This window comes from Mus caroli, unplaced genomic scaffold, assembly GCF_978045245.1.
Source record: "Mus caroli unplaced genomic scaffold, Mus_caroli_1 scaffold_1, whole genome shotgun sequence".
Lineage (NCBI taxonomy): Eukaryota > Metazoa > Chordata > Mammalia > Rodentia > Muridae > Mus > Mus caroli.
In genome coordinates this window covers 133,682,774-133,703,107 of record NW_028227256.1, presented here as the reverse complement: position 1 = coordinate 133,703,107, position 20,334 = coordinate 133,682,774, and the positions used below count along the sequence as shown (strand labels likewise).

At 43.1% G+C, this 20,334-nt stretch overlaps 1 pseudogene; it reads left to right on the top strand.

The window, feature by feature from the left end:
• The first annotated feature begins 4,118 nt into the window (after positions 1–4,118).
• On the top strand, positions 4,119–4,767 carry LOC110296089 (DNA sliding clamp PCNA pseudogene; annotated as a pseudogene).
• Positions 4,768–20,334: the final 15,567 nt, after the last annotated feature.

Genomic DNA, 20,334 nt, shown 5'->3' with positions numbered 1-20,334 from the left:
GTGAATCTATAATCACCTCAAAATAAAAAATGAAATCTAGAGGCTGGAGAAATAGCTCAGCAGTTAGGAGCACTTGTTATTGCTGGGACCTGGGTTCAAATCCCATAGCTCACAAACATTTATAACTCCAGTTCCAGGGGATTGCCCTCTCAGGGCACCAGACATGCACTTTGTGCACAGACATACATTCATAAAATTTACATAAATTTTACATTTTAAAAATTAAAATCAAAAGGAAATAAAGTTTAATTCATTTCTGAGCTGGGCATGGTGGCACATACCTGTAATTCCAATACTTAGGAGGTGGAGACAGGAGGATGGCAAGTTTAGAACTACCCTGGGCTACAGAGAAGAACTTGGTTTCAAATATAAAATAAAATACACATTTCAAACAATCATAAGGCAATGTCTGACTCACTAAATACACAGCAGATTTTCAAACAGAAACAAGGGTGACTCATGGCACAGCACTTGCCTTACAAATCTCAGACTCAGCCCCAGGATCATGAGATAAATAAAATAAGGGAAAATAAACAGAGATGGGCAGTGATACAACACTTCACAGCATTTTATTTGTAGAATTTTACCAAATTTCTAGGCTGCTTGTTTTATTTTATCTTGTCGATTTTTATTAAGTAATACCAAAAACTACATGACAAACATGGAAGTTAGAAAAATTAACAGGATTAATTTTCTTTTTTTTTTTAACTCTCCCTTTCTGTATTTGTTTTAGAGTTTTGTTTGGTTGGGGGAGAGGGGTTGTTGCTGCTGCTGCTGCTGCTGCTGCTGCTGCTGCTCCTCCTCCTCCTCCTCCTCCTCTTCCTCCTCCTCCTCTTTTCTTCTTTTTCTTCTTCCTCCTCCTCCTCCTCTTTTTTCTTCTTCTTCAAACACAACTTCATGTAATCCAGGCTGACTTCAAACTCACTATGTAGCTGAACTGGCCCTGAAGTCCTGATTCCCTTGTCTCATCTCCCAAATGCTGGGGTTAAAGGTGTGTCCTTCCATGGCCAGTTTAAACCGCTCTTCTCAAAGTCTCTCTCCTTCCCTCTCTCTCTTCTTCCCCTTCTCCCTTCCCTTTCTCCAGTCACTCTTTAAAAAGAACCACAGCTCTTCATCTTATCTGAGGCAAATACACAAGCACGATTTTGAACTGAATAAGAATATGTCATAAAGGAATGATGGGTAAACGAAGAAAAGGAAAGAAGTCAGTGAAGAGAGAAAAGTGCATAGAAAAAGGGGAAACCTCATGCTGGGCAGTGGTGGCGCACGCCTTTAATCCCAGCACTCGGGAGGCAGAGGCAGGCGGATTTCTGAGTTCGAGGCCAGCCTGGTCTACAAAGTGAGTTCCAGGACAGCCAGTGCTATACAGAGAAACCCTGTCTTGAAAAACCAAAAAAAAAAAAAAGGGGGGGGGGACCTCTTCCTAGGTCACACAGTAGCTCTGCCTGTACACATGACGCCCTGGGAGAGAGACCTGTAACACATGTCCTAAGGATAACAAGTTGGTGTCCACATAAATCAGCCACCTCTGAAGAAATCCAGAGCACAACCATAAAACGAAGAGAAGGCGCCAGGCCCTGCACTGCACTGATCCTGGGGAATGCTGGGAAAACGCTTGAAACTGAATATTTAAAGTATTGTAAGAAACACACACAAAAAAAAAAAAAAAAAAGAGGAAAGAATAATTAGACGAGTGTTATTTCCTGCTACTGTTTTGTTATACACCGCACCGAAAGAACAGACATGCCTGTGCACCCTGCTCCATCGATCCGTCTTTACATCGATGACATCTGAGATCATCCCAGTGATCGCTCGCTCGCCAGCTTTCCTTTCCCATTGCAGCCCTTCCTTTCTGAGAACGCCCTTGGCTTCATGCTTTCTTGAACTCAGATTATTTGAGACAAAGAGAACTTTCCAGGGATGACCTTTGTCTCCAGCACAACACAAGAGTAATTACGTAGTAAGTTTGCAGGGGAAATAAATCTTTCTCTGCTCTTGACCTGCCACCCAGCTTCTCTGTGAATCCCAAGTCAGCACACATGGACTTTCCCTCTCAGTCTAAGTATTAATAAACACCAGCCATGCATTGGAGGGGAGACGAAAGTACACCCCAAATCTTTTTATCTGCGCAGAAATTGTGCGATAATCTGCGTTCATCATTTGCTGTGTTCAAATGAGCTGTGTGTCCGCGGAGACCACTTGAAGCCTTTCTTGTCGTGAACAGGTGGCTTACTTTCAGGATCTCCCTGATTATTTTCAACACAAACATAAATAGGAGAGTAAGGGAAGTTTGCCCCACAAGCTTCTAAAACAGATGTCCATTATATTGAAGTGTTCCATCAGGGGCACTAACTTTGTTATAGACTCTGTAACGGCAACAGCCAGCTGCTGTAATTAACCATCGATCTGAGTGGTATGTAGATTTGTAGTTCCGAGGAAAAGAACTTGGAATCCATTCATAAGGTGCATAGCACAGTACTAATCCGTACTGTTGGTAGTGCTGTGCGCTAGGAGAGAAAAATGTTTTTCCAAGTAAACAATATTTATAGCTTCGAGGTAGAAGCAGAAGGATCACAAATTTGATGTTATCTTGGGCTATGTACCCAGTCCTATCTCAAGCAAACAAAAATGTGTGTGTGTGTGTGTGTGTGTGTGTGTGTGTGTGTGTGTGTGTGTGTGTGTGCTGAGGTGATGCAGTACCATGTCTTTGCATCTCCAGAACTATGAACTAAGTAAACCTCTTTTCTTTATAAAGCTAGTATGCTTCTGGTATTTCTTTACAGTAACACAGAACACTACCTAATAAAGACTCTATGCCTGGTGTTCATAGAATGAGTTTTTTAATGAGATGCTTAATTATTGAGCCCATACTAAATACTAGAAAGCTTTTTGAAAAGCTAAGAGTTCCCATACAGAAAACATTCTATGCATTTAAGGGAAACTTCTTAATTTACGCATATCTTTATTTTGTTTTTGTTTTGAGACAGGGTCTCATTCTGTAGTCGTGGCTGACCGAGAGCTTGCCAAGTAGACCAGGCTAGACTCAAACTCATAGGAACATGCCTGCTTCTCCCTCTGACATGCTGGGAGAATAGGCAAGCACTATCACACCATACAATTTTTATTAACTATAACTTTATTTGACAGTTCTATACATGATTCCTTCATCCACCCATTCACCCTGTACTCCTCCTTTACCTCCACAATTTCCACATCTTCCATGTTCGTGCTTCTTCTTTTCCTCTGTGACCCACTGAGTTTAACCAGGGTCATCTCCATGACTGTGGGTTTGGAGCTGTCCACTGGAGCCCAATGGGCTCCCCAGTGGGAACACAGCTGAAGAGAATGACTCCTCATTGCCCACCATGCATTGATAATCAACAGTTCTTCAAAGAGGGGATAGGGCCCTGGGTCCCTCCCTCACACCCGCCTGGTGCTAACAGGCTCAGGCTTGTTCAGGCACGGTGCAGGCAACCACAATTGCTAAGGGTTCATAATAGTAATAACTGTGTTAGAGCATTTCATGGTTGGTTAAATTTTCAATACTAGATGGAATTGTTGGTCAGCATTTGTGTATAACTGTTTATGAGACAGATGCCCCTAACCTCCTGTGTAGCCATTCACATAGCTCTGAAAGGAAATTCCCTATGACCGTGTGTTGAAAGCTTTTCGTTGCTACAATGAAGTCCCCAAATCTAGGTACTTATGAAAAAAGGTGGTTTATTTAGCTATAGTTCAAGAGATTCATGTGTAAGTGAATGGCCACATATCTGTGACTCACTGCCTCACCCTTTGATAGCAATGACAGCGGCTCATGCAGGAGCAGAGAGTAGAGGAGCCAGGCCTGCTCTTTACAGTTCCCCACATAAACTCAAAGGGCCACATCAGAATGCCTCATGCGCCCAGTGACCTCAGGATTTCTCACAAGTTGCATCTGTTTAAGGACCTGCCACCTCTCCAGAGCACAGACCTAGAACACGCAGTGTAGAACAGTTGCTGCAAGCCCATTACTGTCAGCTCTTGGTCCTCAACACTGTTTTCACATCACAACCCAGGAACTCTAAGCCACCAGGCCTCACCCCTGCCTCTTTCTCTAGCTGCTCTTGGCTCTGGCTACCATGCTTAAGCTGCTCCTGCTCCAAGGCTCCATCCTGAGGAAGGTGTTAGAGTTTCTCAAGGACCTACCTCATCAATGAGGCTTGCCGGGACATCAGGGCTGGTCGTATGAACCTGAAGAGCATGGACTGGGAGCAAATCTCCCTGGTGCAGCTCACCTTGCACTCCAGAGGCTTCACACAGGCCACTACAATGGCAACCTGACCATGAGCATGAACTTCATCTGCATGCACAGGCATTGACGACACCAGCACAGTGAAGGCTGAAGACAATGCACATACCTTGCAATAGTATTTGAAGCAGCAAATCAAGAGAACGTTTTAGGACATGAATTGAACTTAACTGGTTTATGTGGCCAGCACCTTGGATCCCAGAGGAATACAGCTATCTGTGCCTTCTGGTGAACCTGCACATATATGCCAAAACCTTAGCCATGCTGGAGACATTGTAACGTCCTGCACAAAAGATGGAGTACTGTCTTCTGCAACTGGAGAGCTTGGAAATGGAATCATTAAGTCATCACAAACAAGTAATGTTGAGGAGGAGTAGGAAGCTGTTGCCATAGCAACGAACCAGCCAGTTCAGCTAACTTTTGAGCTGAGGTATGTAAAGTTTTTCTCAAAAGCCACTCCACTGACTCCTAATATTTAATACTCAGTATGTCTGCAGATATACCTTGGTACAGAGTACAAAATTGGTAACATTTTTTTAATTGGAATTACTTTTCTTTTTTGTTAATAAATAGTTTTTCCATGCAATATATTCTGATCATGGTTGCCAAAGAACTCTTTGGCTCCCTAGATCAAAAATGAAGAGATCTTGGGCATAGATAGAATGTGAGAAAACTGAGCCTTTAAGGGCTGCTTTTGCGATGCCAGAATGTTCTTTTCTGTCACCAAGTTTATCCCCGAGTATACTTGTAGACATCTGTCAACAACCTGTTTTTTTCTCACCACAATTTGTTTCAAGAAAAATTTCAAGGTAAAAACTTGTCTGGTTATCATGAATATTTATGCATTAAAATATTGGTGATTTTTGTAACAAATAGATATTGGTGGTAAATGCACTTTTAAGAAATGTATTTCAACTTAAAGTCAAGTGAATTTTTAAAGTCAAAAAAATTAAAGAAAAAAAAAAAACATAAAGCCCTATCACTTCTGGGGGACAATTCCCAGTACATGAACCTTTGGGAAGACACAGACCGCATTCAAATCATTACAGATTGCTTCAAAGTGTTTGCAGAACAAGATGGAACCTAGAGAAAGCCAAGGCCTTGTAAACTTTCCAGACCGAGGATGAGACCGTTTATGGGACCATGGCACTGTGTGAGTCACTCAAGCAGACTATGGGGACAACCTCTGTAACTCAGGAACCTCTGCTTTGACTGACATCTAAGTTTTCTCTCCTAATCTTACCAAGGCAAACTCTGTGGCTGACTCCATGCTGGCTCCTTCCTTTGATGTAATGTAGCGCCACCCAGACAGACATCAGCAGGAAAACCAGCAGGGCCCCAACTTCTGGGGTACCTGGGTTCTGGGGTTCCCGAAACATAAGAAGGAGGGAAAAGGAGAAGGAAGAGGAGGAAGACAAGGGGCTTCCTGTTTTGTCCCATCTTGTTTTCCTTACTTTCATGTTTTCAAACTTTTGTTTAAGTTGCTCTTTCTAGTTCTACCTTTTTCTAAAAAAACAACAACAAAAAAAAACTATAAGCCCACTTGCTAACTCTTTTTAAATTTATTTTTATTGTATGTGTGCGTATTTACCCCCCCACGTGTGTGTGTGTGTGTGTGTGTGTGTGTGTGTGTGTGTGTGTGTGTGTACACTACCTACATGAATGTAGAAGACTTCTAAAACCAAAAGAGGCCAACCAAAGTTTCCTAAGTTTTACTGCCATGCGGTTGCTGGGAACCGAACCTGCAAGAACAACAAATGCTTTTAGCCTCTGAGCCATCTCTCCAGCATGCCCTACCCCTCTCTTTTTAAGTGATGAAGTTAGCACACAATGTGGGCTTCATGATGGCCACAACCCTTCTTATTCAGCCAGGACACTGGCTACTGCTTCTCTCTCTGAGCATCAAGCTACATCATTATAAATATGCCCAAACAAGACCTGAGTGCCCTGTAGGGCAGTTTGTACAGACTCCTTTTTTAATTGACCCTCTGAAAACAAAGTTCTATGTAGCAGGGTTAAAACTCCCCCAGGGAGCTTCCTTCCTCTAACAGATTTTCCAGAAGGAACTCACAGCGGGGTCCTTGGTTTGATTTCCTGCCCCGGTTAAAAGCCTTCTGGTAAAAGATATATTTCATTCTCGTTTTCCACTTCTTAAATGATGTTCACCTAAAATGAATGCCTTCACTCCCTCAGAAATAAAGGAAGAGGCAATCATCATATGTATACACACAGATATATGTGTGTATACCTATATGTGTGTGTTTACATATGTGTATATATCATCATGTATATGTATATATACATAATCTCCAAGAGAAACCCTCCCTCAGTTTAAACTAAGTGACTGTGTTGAGTAACAAGGGGCAGACTTCTGTCGTCACAGTCACCAGAGCAGAACAAAGGGAGTTACAGCAAAGATAAAGAGGAATCTTGACAATACAGATGGGTTCCTTTCCTTTCCAGGGATATATGGTGACTTTTGTTTGTTTGTTGGAGTTTCTCCAAAGCAGCAGTTGGCCACCAATATGTCCCTGTGGGCAGACAAACGTATTTGCAGAACAGCTAACTCACCACAAGCAAATAGAGCTATGGCTTCAAGGTTGATCCAAGACTTTGCCTTGGAAAACAATATTTATTTTCCTGCAGAAAACAACGGGGATTCTGGAGTGTTGAGATTTCAAGCTTTAAACTCCCGCACTTCTGCATCTTTGCAGATGAAACAAGTACAAACAAGGTCACAGTAGACTAGGGGTAAGCTTCCCCTTCAGAGAAAAGACGCAAAGAAACACCAAGGTTGTGGGCAACCTCAGAAGCTAAACGGACACAAGGGCAGTTTCTCCTTGGAGAGAGAGCACAGCCCTACTGACACCTTGACTTCAAACTTTGACCTCTCGACTGTGAGGATCCATTTTAGATGCTTCAAACCATCCGGGATGTGAGAGTTTTTAGGGGGCATTCTCTTTAGTATGTAGCTGGTGCTATTTCCAAAGGTATGTGTGTGTCTTTCTGGGACTCCTTAACACCTTCAAAAACTGATCAGGAAGCTAGAGCTTCTGTCCACTGTCACCCGGGACTAGCATTTGTTTCAGGAGCATGTGGGGATTGCCAGACTCCTCCTTCTTTGCTTTCTAGGTTTCAGTGCATGAGTCAAAGTTTCATTCTATGTCCCAGGTCAGGCTCACATTCACTGTGCAGCCTAAACTGGCCTTGAACTCAAAGCAATTCTCCTGCCTCTTCTACCTGACAAATGCCAGGATAGCAGGTGCGTGTCAGAGCACCGCATTATGCAAAGAGTCTGTCGAGAACTAGCTTTCTGCTGGATGTACACGAAGTGGCTAGTCCTGTCTGGTATTTAAATTTCCACCATTTGGAGGGCCTAACTCGGAACAGGAGGAAGGAAGAGCCTAACAGTACCCAGTCAAAGAAAGTCCAGTAGAAAACATCCCTACTGTGTGCTTACTTTTTTAAAATTTAAATGTTATTATACATTGTCTCTAAAACATATCGACAGGCCAGATCTTTTTTAAAATGCACTTACTTTTAAATTTTACATGTATAGGTGTTTATATATATGTAGTGTAATGTGTGAATGATCAGCCTGGTTTACATCGTAAGTTCCAGGACAGAGAGGGTAACACAGAGAGAGCTTGTCTCAAACAAACAAACAAATAAACAAACAAGCCAACCAACCAACCAACCAAAAAAACTGACAACAAAGTTATTTTGAAAATGTTTAACTAATTGAAAAAATATTTATATGATGCTGGATAGTGTTTTTATTCATTGTATTTTAGTTAATATAACAAAGCAATGGGTTTCCATACAACATTTTCTTGCATGTATGCCACTGAGCACTGTTCATCTCTACACCCTGACCTTTTTGCTGCTTTCTTATGCCACCTTCTATCTGGGGTGACCATCATAAAAACCAGGGGCCAGGTGAAGTAGGCAATGACTCACCAAAACAAGAGTTCTCATCTGTTCGATTTCTCCATTCAATTAGAACCAAATACAAACACATTTTTTCATTTTCTCTTTTTCTCACACTGCGTGTGTTTCCTGCACGTAGTTCTTGAGCAGGCTACAGAGGCAGAGCAACTTTTTTTTTTTTTTTGCATTTCCACATTCAACGTTTATTTTAATTTTTATACATAGTATGGGATGTAATAAAATAAAGCAAGGAACAGCAACAACATCAAATATCAAACATTGGGTACGACAGGGTTGATCTAAAACACTATAGTACAATTCTTTTTTTTTTTTTAATATTTTTATTACATATTTTCCTCAATTACGTTTCCAATGCTATCCCAAAAGTCCCCCATAGCGCCCCCCCACTTCCCTATCCACCCATTCCCATTCTTTTGGCCCTGGCATTCCCCTATATTGGGGCATATAAAGTTTGCAAGTCCAATGGGCCTCTCTTTCCATTGATGGCTGACTAGGCCATCTTTCGATACATATGCAGCTAGAGACAAGAGATCCGGGGTTCTGGTTAGTACATCATGTTGTTCCAACAATAGGGTTGCAGATCCCTTTAGCTCCTTGGGTACTTACTCTAGCTTCTCCATTGGGAGCCCTGTGATACATCCAATAGCTGACTGTGAACATCCACTCCTGTGTTTGCTAGGCCCCAGCATCGTCTCACAAGAGACAGCTATATTTGGGTCCTTTCAGCAAAATCTTGCTAGTGTATGCAATGGTGTCAGCGTTTAGAAGTTGATTATGGGATGGATCCCTGGCCCAAAACTTAGGATACCCAAGATTTAAGATACAATTTGCTAAACGCATGAAACTCAAGAAGAATGAAGACCAAAGTGTGGACACTGTGCACCTTCTCAGAATTGGGAACAAAACACCCAGGGAAGGAGTTACAGAGACAAAGTTCGTAGCGGTGATGAAAGGATGGACCATTTAGAGACTGCCGTACGCAGAGCAACTTTTATGTCGATTATATGCATTCAGAACATATATATAGCTGGGCGTGGTGGCGCACACCTTTAATCCCAGCACTCAGGAGGCAGAGGTAGGCAGATTTCTGAGTTGGAGGCCAGCCTGGTCTACAGAATGAGTTCCAGGACAGCCAGGGCTACACAGAGAAACCCTGTCTCAAACCCTCCCCCCACCAAAAAAAAAAAAACACCTGTCTCGAAAAAACAAATAAACAAACAAATATATATATATTCTCTCTCTCTCTCTCTCTCTCTCTCTCTCTCTCTCTCTCTCTCTCTCTCTCTCTCTCTCTCTCCTCTCTCTCTCTCTCCTCTCTCTCTCTCTCCTTTCCTTCCCCCTCCTTCTCTCTTTTTTCTTTCTAGGTGGGGTTTTTCACTGTGTAGCCCAAGCTGATCTCAAATTTGCAATCCTCCTGCTGCAGCCTCTTGTAGTCTGGGATTACAAACGTCTCACACTCCACCCAGCTAGGATTCCACTCATGTCATAACAACCCTGAGCTGGGGATCCATCACCTCATTTCACAGAAGCAGCAGCTGACTCCAAAGCTATGGAGGCAGGAAAGCAGTCTGAGAGTAGAACCCAGTTAGATTGTCCTAGAACCTTCCCTCCCGCTCATCCAGGTACCGGGGAAGTCTTCAAGTGCCACGAGTGTAGACATATTCGCATTGATTTAAAGGTGACTTTGTGCTCCAAACCTTTTAAGTAAATGGAATCGTGGTGTCTATAACCTCTTTTTCTCCTCAGAAAAATCCTCCTGCAGTCCATCCAAGTGACCATGGGTTTTGTTTTGTTTTGCTGAGTAACCCTGGGCATTGCAGCCATCATATGCAGATGCCCAACACCTCCGCTTGTTTGTATATTTTGATCAAGATAGCTGGAGAAAGGCGACCTAGTAAGATCCCATCTTCGTTCTTGGTTTCGTTGGCTTATTCACTAACTTGCCACAAGACTTGTGAAACACTATTGGTTTGCTTAATTATACGTCGTGTGTGACTGTCACAAACAGTGGGCTGCATGCGATGAGAGTCTGAATGTGAAGCAAAGTAAAATAGCAATCATGGGAGTGCAGGAACATTTGGCAAATGGGTAATGGATTGCATGTGAACACTGAATATTTATGGACACTCCAGTAAAAAAGGCTGTAAAAACCTAGCAGAGAAGGTTGGGGCAGAGCTAGGCTGGAGGCATCAGTAAGCATTTGAAAAGGTTTGAGTTGAATCTTGAGAGCCTGGGAAGAGTATGTCAGGAAACGGGAGGCTTCAGGAAAGAGCAATAGTAGCCAAAGCACACACCCTCGGGGTGTGAACCTGGGGTTACTCCCCACAGACTTACTCAGCCTCCACTCATGGAAATGTTATTCTGGAGGCCAGAACTATCTGCTTGCGGGCATGTGGTTCACCCGAAAAGAACGCCTTGATAGTTGAGAACTCTGATATTATCACTCTGAGGTGCATTATCTCCGAATGTACTTAACACACTTGAAATGTTCCACCCCTAGACAGAAGCCTAGCCTTTCCACTTCATCTCACTCAACCTGTGGTTTGCCAGGCAAGCCCGCCTGGCATTCCTCCCTAGCAATCCTGTGAAGGACTTATTCCCTGGAGTGGCATTCTAAGAATTTCCCTTCCTTCTGAGACTAACCGCATTCTGTGGCCTCTGATCTCAGAGTCCTGAGTAGCCACGGAAATTAAATAAACTGCTCTGCACTCACTGCTTGTCATATGCGGAGAACTGTGCTTACCTTTGAGCAAAAACAGGAAAAGATTCCTTCCTTTGGTGGAGTGGGGGATGGGAGGGGATGGCACTACCGAGAAGAGAAGCCTCAAAATTATGAAATAATTGAGAAATCTTCATGACCCCTACCAGACCTGCCCACAAACCTTGGCAAACTGGTCCATCACCTCACAGAGATGTCACACGTAATTCAAGGACGCGATGATTGATGATGGCGTGAGAGTTTCACTTTATAATTTCAGTGCCACACTGTGAAACATAAATATCCAGGGAAAAGATGTTCTTGGGGGAAGCCCTGCTGTATAAGCTTCCACTGATTCTAAAAGAGAACTTAGCTTTGAAGTTTCACAGTCATCTGGAGGAAGGGCATTTGCATAGGATGCTTCTGAGGATAGTGCATACATTCCATGCCAGGACCAGACTGGGCATCGGGTATAGACCAGGTGGGAGCAGGTTTAGAGTTATTTCATAGTAATATCTGTATCTACATGTAAAAGACAGAAGAGTCTGCCCTTTGGATAAGTAACCAGTTATTTATATCTGGAATACACACACACACACACACACACACACACACACACACACACACACGTATACAGTCATTATCAAGCAGAATCTAAAATATCTAAGGACATGTAAACCATTCATGGTAAGTAGGGAGAGAAATCAGGCAACCACAATTATGGTCCCACAGAAGGAAAACAAGAGGGGGGAACTATAAGGTGCTGATGGTAGTCTAGAGGGTGTGTGTCCTCACATGGCTGGGTTCTAGAAGTTTCTAGAATGAGCAGACTTTAGTGCGTGGTTAATGAGCGCACAGCTATACGTACATATTTTTTTTCCTGCTCCGCTCGCTCCCGCCCTGCTTGCTCCAGTCATATTTATTTCATATATGTGGGTACACTGTCCCTGTCTTCAGACACAGCAGAAGACGGCATAGGATGCCCATTAGAGATGGTTGTGAGCCACCATGTGGTTGCTGGGAATTGAACTCAGGACTTCTGGAAGAGCAGTCCTTATCCGCTTAACCTCTTAACCGCTGAACCATCTCTCCAGCCCATACATATATTTTTAAATGGACATAAATAACAAATGAAATGAGAGTCATGAAACATAGCTGTAATCGCAGCATTCCAGAGGCTAAGGCATGAGTTCAAAGCCAACCTGAGCTATATAGCCAAATCCTCTATTAAGCAAATAAACAACATAAAACCCACATCAACAGCAAAACCACTGTAAGTTCACTGTGGGGTAGCCCCTTCTGTTGGCTACCATGCGCTTTAGAGATAGACCATTGTATTCAGGTACCATGCCATACTGGAAGGTCTTTACAGCTTAGGTTACTTTACCCCGAATCACTGTCCTGTCCCTGGCTGCTTCTCCAGTATTGGCTCAGAGATGGGAGATGTGTGATTTATGCCGTGTGGCTTCATTATCTACTCTAGAGTTCACTTCATGTTCAAGATGGGAAGGAATTGCCAAGGCTTGTGGTTTGAAGTGGTAAGATGAGATAGATTCTAAGAATGGACTTTCTAGGCTCCTAAGGGATGGAGTGCAGATGGCGGGGGATATTTCTTTTTCATTTGATCCTTGTTAGTCTTCTGAGAAAACCAAAGTTGTTCTCTCACACACACAATCAGAAAATGCTGTAGGACTGCAAATGTGGTTCACGTGTAAAGGTGGTCACAAATGAGCATGATGACCCAAGTTAGGCACTAGGCACCCACATGGTGGAAGAAGAGGACCAAGCTCCAAAAGTTTCTCTCTGACCTCCACAAGCATGCTTACAGAGAGAGAGAGAGGGGGAGAGGGAGAGGGAGAGGGAGAGGGAGAGGGAGAGGGAGAGGGAGAGGGAGAGGGAGAGGGAGAGGGAGAGGGAGAGGGAGAGGGAGAGGGAGAGGGAGAGGGAGAGGGAGAGGGAGAGGGAGAGGGAGAGGGAGAGGGAGAGGGAGAGGGAGAGGGAGAGGGAGAGGGAGAGGGAGAGGGAGAGGGAGAGGGAGAGGGAGAGGGAGAGGGAGAGGGAGAGGGAGAGGGAGAGGGAGAATAAGTAAATGAAATTTAAAATCATTTTTGTTTGTTTGTTTGTTTTATGTAAGTACACTGTCTCTGTCTTCAGACACACCAGAAACCAGAAGAGGGCATCAGATTTCATTACAGATGACTGTGAGCCACCATATGGTTGCAGTGAATTAACTCAGGACCTCTGGAAGAGCAGTCAGTGCTCTTAACCACTGAGCCATCTCTCCAGCCCCCTTAAAATCTTATTTTAAAAAGAAATAAATCGGGGCTGGTGAGATGGCTCAGTGGGTAAGAGCACCCAACCGCTCTTCCGAAGGTCCAGAGTTCAAATCCCAGCAACCACATGGTGGCTCACAACCATCCGTAACGAGATCTGGTGCCCTCTTCTGGAGTGTCTGAAGACAGCTACAGTGTACTTACATATAATAAATAAATAAATCTTTTAAAAAAAAAGAAATAAATCTAGAGAGTGATGAAGTTGGCAGTGTTATAGATCCTCAGGTAGTCTTTTAAAGAACTGATAAACAATGAAAAGAAAAGTTCTAGATGCATGCATTGGAAACTGAGTGGTTTTGTGATTCTTAGTGTCTAGCTCTCTAATATTTTATATAATACACATGTACAGTAGGTCCCCTTATCCAAAGGGGATAAGTCTACCTCCTCCAGTTGACGCCTGGACTTAGCAGTAGTTCTGAGCCCTGAATTGAGCTGTACTTTCTTTACCTTCCCATCAGGCTTATGCATGGAATCTGAGTGAATCTGAGCTCCCATCTCTTGTGCTTTAACATCACCTCTTGTCACTATTCTGATTATTTGGAGCCATCAGTAAATAAACACTAGTCATTGGAGCACATGTTGAACCATGGCAATAGGTCTGACAGTGTAGATGGTACTAGATAACCAGTAGGTTGGTGGTTATGGCATGGACATATGGATCAAGGGAAGATTTATGTACTCTTCCTACACTGTGCTGGACAGAGGACAGCAAGGGATCTCACCACATTAGATTTACACCACACAGTTTTAAAATATGAGTTGCATATCTCTGGAATTTTCCTTTTTTAATATTCACAGCTGACTGGAAAATCGAACCACAAAATTGTGGCTAGGAAGGAATATTTCCTAACACAACCAACACATCCCAAGCTCCTCTCCAGTCTTTCTTATGTTACCGAAGAGCACGACTTCTGCCTAGTAAGAGATATAAGAACCTCAGCATCAAACAGAGACAGTCATAGGTAGTCAAAGAGGAAAGCAGCGGTGTGGCTTCATCCCAAGCCTAGTGACCACTGCGTTCAAACTGTCGGTGCTTGCTTTGTACAGGTTGTTGTCTCACTTTATCCTGGTTCCTACATAAAATGATCAGTACACTGGAAGACCATAAGTGGTGGCACAGCAATATTAAGGTCCTGTTGGTAATAAGAACCCTCGGGACCTTTAAATGAGCACAGTGCTACAGAACTTGAGCTTACTATATGACTTGGCTCCTTTGTCATCTTGAGCAGCAGCTCAGAGTTCTGACCTCCAGGTAAGCCATGTAATACACAGCCTGGCCACTGTGATCTTCTGTTCTGATGAGCATCACAGATGCCCTTAGAACCTTCTATAGGCAAGAAGAGGCCAAGGAAAAATCAGCAGAACCAACAACGTTATATCAATGAGCATAAGGTGCCCACACCACAGCCAGTGTGTCAGGAATTTACAACTCCAAGTAGAATACTTGATGTCAAAATAAGTCCTAGGAAAGTGTGTCAGTGGGCATACCCGAAGGGAGCAACCCACACAATTCACTTCCACTGAAGGTCCCTGAAACAGAACGTGAAAGAACCCCCACAGCATCATAACTCTGAGTTTGTGTCTGCTTCATTCCAAATATACAATATGGCAGCGTCTTTGTTTTTTCAAGATTTGAGAGTTTTGACGTGAACCACATGTTCTCTGAACTTTCAAATGCATCTGTGTTTGCCACTTCACAGTAGACTCTTCTTGAGAAAGTGGAGTGTAGAATCACTGCAGAGTAAGGCTTGATAGATGTGACTTTCCTCGGTGGCTGTAACGGGAACTCAGGCGCTTGCCCATTGAACACCCACTGATTACTTAGATGGGAGTTTGCTCTAATTATTTGAGATTTGTGACTTCTAGAGCTAAGAAAAATGGTGTGAATTAAAGAGGCATGAAATGAGGTTTAGAAGAATCTATACCTCGGTCTAATCATCTCATGGTAAACAAATAAGAGATAAAAAGCCCAGAATGACCTATGGTCTTAAAGGCATGCTTTTGTTCCCATCTGGAGGAAAATTTCCCATTTGTTCTCCACTCCCTAGACTCAAAAGCAGAACACTCTCATGACCTCTGCTGTCTTCCCATTGTGGAAGAAGTGTAGCGCCCTTCCTTAAGCCCAGAGCCGAGTCCTTTATATTTTCTTTTTTACATTCTAGTATCTGCTAGTAACATCGTGATAAAAAAAAAAGGAATACAAAGAACTGTACATCTGACATTTTAAAAAAAAGAAAGAAAGAAAAAAGGAAAGAAGAAAAAGAAAAAAGAAGAAGAACACACAACAAAATCTTGGTTTCAAATATCACACAACTGACTGACACATCCCCCCTCCCCGTGGGCCAACAGCTGCCTGACTCATTCTGGTATGTTTTGCCTGCCTTAGCTGAGTGGGCTGATGTAAATAGGAAGCGATGAGGAGAATCAATTTGGGGCAAACACTTTTTTTTCAAGGCTGTAACAGGAAGAGATAGGAAGCCCCGGAAGATACTTGATAGGTATTCAACTCAGTAGCAAGGAGGAAGTAGAATGCCGAAGCACTCGGCTAGTTATTTTGAGTTGTCAACGGAAACTGGATACCACAGAGAAAGGACGCAGATAGGATGCGTTCTGTTGCATAGCAACGCAGAGGCTAGAAGCTACTGAACATAGCTGAAACCATCTGTCTCTATGAAAGATGAAGGGGAAATGGTTTAAAACAAAGTGGGGGGGGGAAGGAGAATAGGAAGAGGCTAATAAAATTCTTGGAAAAAGTATACAAGACTCCTTGTTCCTTTTTCTTAAAAGCATATTTTGTAGTAACATACACATATTTGTAATGTTTAATATCTTTTCATAGAGTTGATTTTAATACATTCTGAACTCCTATCTTTCCTTATACTTACAACCCTTACAACCCACTTACCTCAGAAAAGGTTTGCAGGCGGTTGAGTTGGTGTAATGTCTGTGGACTTTGGGAGACTTGGTTCAAGCCTAAAAGTCAGTACCCAATGAAAAACGAGCAGTCAATTAGCTTAAGGACAGATTGGGACAATGATGAGAAAAGAACATTCCATTCCCAGAAAGATAACCTCCTGTCCTGCCCGGTGCCTTCTCCCAGAGAGCTTCCTGAGAAATGGTTCCTGTCTCAGACCCCTGAGCGAAGAGGGACATGCGACACTACACAAGGGTGTTTCGTTCCTAGGAAGCCCCCAGCTCCAGAGGGAAGTGTGCAGAGTGGATAAAATTTGACTTTTGGAGACAGGAAGTTCTCTTCAGAAATAATGTTCCATTTCCTGCTGCTCAAGATTGTCAGCCCTATAGCTGCTTTTGACGACATAGAAATTCAAGAGCTGGCTTCCTTCCCTCCACCACTGATCTCCCCCCTGATCTCCACCCACCTCATCTCCCCCGACAAGCTGCTTTCAACACATCACAGACCATCGAGTGGGCGGCGGTTTCCCAGAGACCATACTTCTGTGGCCCACTCTCAGGGCTAGGAAGGAGACACGTTCCCATCCCCCTCACAGAGAGCAAGCTGTGAGGGCAGAGGACCTTACCTTCCCAAGGCACCACTAGGCAGTCTGCCTAGGGAAACATGCTCCCTCCCAAGAGAAGAGAATAGCTACTTCTTAGAAACTTGGCTCTGGTTGTACCCGGGGTAGAATTCCACCTCCAGAATGTTCTAGTTGGAAGAAATCTGGTACCCATAGGGTAGAGAGTCTCAAAAACCTAAGAGGTGCATAAGAAAATGCTGACTGTGGAAACGATGAGAAGAGGTGCTGGTTTATGTCGACCACCATCTTTCCTGGAGTGTATTTGGTTCGGGGCTGGTGCTGAGGATTGAACCCAGGGCCCTGAGAATACTAAACACATGGGTCCTCTACCACTGAGTGTGTCCATGGTCCTTAACTTCTTGTACAATGACACTATAGACCCTCATACAGTACAGGAAGGGTACACACTGCACTCGGCACGCTGGGGTCCACCCCACAGAGTCCCCCATTGGTCATCTCTTTGAATTTCTTGTCTACAAAACATTATAGGATGCTGAGGATCTCAAAAGACAAGTCAAAGTGTGCCTTAGGAAACACACGTATGCACAGTAGGCACTCACAAAACAGTGATGAGCATTCTAGCAAACTAATTGTAACTGATAAATTGAAAAATCCTCATCAAAACAAGGGAGTCTAGAGGAAGTAATAAGGTGTGCAGATCTCTGCAAAATAGTGAAAAATATTTTCCTTACTGAAATATCAAGAACTCATAATTACATAACCTGTGTGTTTTGTTGTTGTTGTTGTTGTTTAAAGTGTATACACCAGGCATAGTGCATATACTGTAACTCCCAAAGTAAGAAAGATGAATCAGGGGGATTTTTGAGTTTGATTCCAACCTGGGCAACAAAATGAATTGTTTACTCAAAACAGGAGAGACAGGGAATATGAAGAAGCACAATTAAGTACACACATCTATAGCAATTAATAATAATAATAATGTGTGTGTGCATGCATGTGTCTATATGTGTGTTCAAAACTGGTGTTTGACTTCTTCTATATTTTGCCATAATGATCAGGTATTTCCTTTGATGCAAACATTAACCTAAAAGAAATCACGATCAAGATTGCTTGCTGTGCCTTTAAGTTTAAGCAGTGAGCTGAGCTGACTTCATGTTTTTGTCCAGCTTTCCTGAGTTTCAAATCCAAGAACAATTTCTAAAGTTTATGTGGAAGACCTCTTATTTTTGCTCAGTCTAATTTACATTTATATTTTGTGAAACTTTTTTTTATGGTTTTAGAGCTTTATTGTAGAAAGGCGGGGGGGGGAAGAGAAAAGGTAAAAGAGAGACCAGCCATGGCCAAGAGGAGAGAAGGGGGAAAGGAGAGAGAAGAAAGGGTAGAGTAAGAGAGAGAGAGCGAGGAGAGGATAAGGAGAGAGAGTAAAAGAGAACAAGGAGAGCTATTTTGTAAAACTCATTCCACTTTTTTTTTAAATTATTTTTGGTCAGTCTAATTTAAATTTATATTTTGGAAAACTTTTATGAAATAGAAAAAGCAACCAAAAGATACGTGTTACCAGAGTAGCCACAAGAGAATGTGCAGGTCTCAGTGTCTGGGCTGCTTTAGGAGTCAGGGCATGGAGCAGGGGGCATGGCAGGTTCTTCTCTCTGAGAAGGAAGGGTAGGACAGTGTAAAGCCCAGTGGGGGAAGTGAGACCAGGTACAAATCCCAAGTCTATCCCTCTACCTAACAGCCCTCTGAAAGTCAGCCATTCATAAATACCCAAACTCACACCAGGGGAAGGCTTTGGCATCACTCTGCACCTGACGTGGAGAACGCTTTGCTGCTTCCATGGGTCTGAGACATCAGGGACCTTGACATGGCCACGTGGGTGTCAATAATACACATTCACTCAGGAGTTCATCCTTTCCCTAAAGTAAGTCTTTCAAATGAAAGGAAGCAATGACAAAGGTTAGTTTTGGTGACTTCCCAGAGAAAATAGAATGAGCCTCATTAAATCCCACGTGCATCTCCTTAGCACCAGAACGAGAGCGTGTACAGAGACCATGCTGCGGTGTAGAACTATTCTAAGAACCAAGCAAAGCTGGCCTCCACCACTCTTTCAGGAGCCTGGCTCAACCTCTGTGAGTGACACTTCTCTCAAATTGCCTGCCCACCAATCATCACACTGTTCTTGGTCCTCTAAGAGAGAAGCCTGGACCAGATAAGAAGGATCTATGATGCTTGAGTGAAGAGAAGGGGGTGGACTACTGTTCACTTACTGCCCCATTGGTTTTGTTTTTTTTTAAATGTGAATCATGCCGACGATGATCCAAACTGTTATGAACTCTGTACAGTTCTGGCTCTAAACCTTCTAGGGAAAGGAAAGTTAGCCTGCAGCAGGATTTTGGTGGCTTTCTCCAGGACAGCTTACTCGGGCTGCTGTCACCATTAGAAAAGAGAAAACAAGTGTAAGCATACAGGTTACAGGACCTGGCTAGCTCAAAAGCCCAGCTCTGACCTGGGCCCACAGTCTGTGCAATGGTATGGGTGTGCACCCTCGAATTCAGGTGTTAAAAACGTAATCTTGAAACTATATATTTGTGCTATTTGGAGCTCTTGGAGGGGAGGATTGACCAGGGTTGTTTGACATCACAAAGGGAGAGAGCCCCATTTTTCCTCCCTTTAGTTTTGTGTGTGTGTGTGTGTGTGTGTGTGTGTGTGTGTGTGTGTGTGTGTGTTTGTTTGTTTTAGTCCAAGCCAGGTTCTTTTTTGTGTAGCTTTGGCTATCCTGGAACCAGGATAGCCTAGAACTTCGAGATCTGCCTGCCTCTGTGTCCTGAGTGCTGGGATTAATGGCATGTGCCACCACCACCCCGGGCAAGCCCCATGATTTTATTAATGGCTTTTATGAAAGATTTAAGGGCTAAGGAATTTGCTCTGTAGGCAAAGCACTTACTGTGCAAACTTGAGGACCTGATCCCACCTTAATCAGGATTCAAATTCCTGGCACCCACATAAAAGCCAGGTATGGCAGTGAGTCTATAATTCTATTACTGAAGCCAGAGACAGGCAAGTCCTCGGGTCACACTGACCAGTTTAACTGGTCTCTGTTCCAAAATAATAGTAATAATAGCAATTAATAATGATAATAATAATGAGATTAAGGGAGATACCGGAGGTCAACCTCTGGCCTCCACACATCTGTATGTGTTATCACTCACAGACCTGTACATCTGCACATACACACCCATGAAATGCTCACATATGTGTACATAGGGATATATACACACATATATATACACGAGTATACATCCCTTTACCTTTATTAAATCTTGTTGGTAGATATTGTTTTACTAACGATAGAAGTTAAAGTCATTGTGGTTAAATTTTTGTATATCTTCATGAATATTTCATTGGGTAACTTCCCAGAAGTAGATTCTGATGCTAAATGAACCCTAGGAGCAAGCTATTTAAGTCCTCATCAGCACTTTATGAATGCAATTCGGCAGCATATTCACATTGGGTTTTACTGCCTATTAATACGACGTGCAAGTATTTCATTGTTCTAATTTACTTGAAGAA